This window comes from Sturnus vulgaris, unplaced genomic scaffold, assembly GCF_052056855.1.
Source record: "Sturnus vulgaris isolate bStuVul1 unplaced genomic scaffold, bStuVul1.hap1 Scaffold_156, whole genome shotgun sequence".
NCBI lineage: Eukaryota > Metazoa > Chordata > Aves > Passeriformes > Sturnidae > Sturnus > Sturnus vulgaris.
In genome coordinates, this window is record NW_028276073.1 from 2,072,233 (window position 1) to 2,073,491 (window position 1,259).

Below are 1,259 nucleotides of genomic sequence, written 5' to 3' on the forward strand. Positions count from 1 at the left end.
CTGCGAAGGGGGGCTCGGTGACGGGAGTGTCCGGCCCTGCCGTGTGTTGTTGAAGTCGTCCCCCTTCCTCGGCCCTAAGCCGGGGACCCGCGTGTAGCGGGCAGAATTTTTCCGGGGCGGCGGTCGGCCGCGGTGGCCGGCCGTGTCCCCCCCCCAGGACGGACCCCGCAACCCAACAGAGAGCGAGCGAGCGAGTGAGCCCCCGAGAGTGTGTCGTGGGCGGGGCGGCGGCGCCTCGCCCTTTCTCGGTATCGGCCGGGCGCGATCGAGGCACCGTGCCGGGGCGGCCCGTGGTGTCTGGCCTGCCCCGGCTGCCGTGGTTGCCGTTGCCGGCGGGGGCTGGGTTTTGCGAGCGGCTCCGTTCTTTTTTATTAAAGCGTGCCGGTGTGCGGGGCAGTGTGGGGGTGCCCGCCCGGCCTCCGTTCTTTTTCTCTCGCGGCCCTAAGCCGCGGCACCGAGAAGCGCGCGCTGACGAAGGGTCACGGGCCGCCACCGAAGCGAAAGCGAAAGGCGAGAGAGAAGGGCTGGCTGTGTTGGCGAGTGAGAAAAGAGACCGTATGTCCGGTGGTTGGAGGGGTTTTACGGGAGGAGTTGAGAGGCGCGTTCTCGCCCCCACCCCTGGCTCGTGACCCCCGTGGCTAGCACGGGTCGTGCGACGCATGGCGTGCTTTTTTTTTAGTTTTTTTTTTGGTGCGGTGGCTTGCCCTTCCCCCCGGCTTTTTTTCCGGGTGGGAAGCCGATCGCTGCGAGGCGGGCGAAAGCCGGTGGCCCGCGGCGTGGTCGGTGGCAGCTGCTCCGTTTTCCGTTGTCTTGCGGCCCGCGGGCGGGTGGCGGCACCCCCCGCTCTCTTCCTCTGCTGCGTGATCGATCCCGAAGGTTGCAAGCGGCCCGCCGGCGTCGGGGGCCTAGGGAGCGTCGGGGAGGCTCGGCGGCGCCAAGGGAGGGCCTCTCGGGGACGTGTCCCGCTCGCACGCATGTTGGAGCCCTGCTCCGTTGCCGTTGTCCCAGGAACCCGCGGCCGCGGGGGCTCCCCGTTGCCCCGCGGCTGCTTTTCTTTCTGTCCCCGTCCGATCGATGAGGCTTTTCGGGTCGCGTCGGAAAGGGCCCCCGGCGGGCCGGCTCCTCCGGGCGAAGTCTCGGTGGTGTCCGGTCCCTCGAGCAGGGCGGTCTCCTGTCCAATTCGCTTCCCGTCGCAGGCGAGGTGTCGCTCCTTCCGCTTGCCGGGGAAGGAACATCTTTACCGTCCCAGGCTGTGTGAT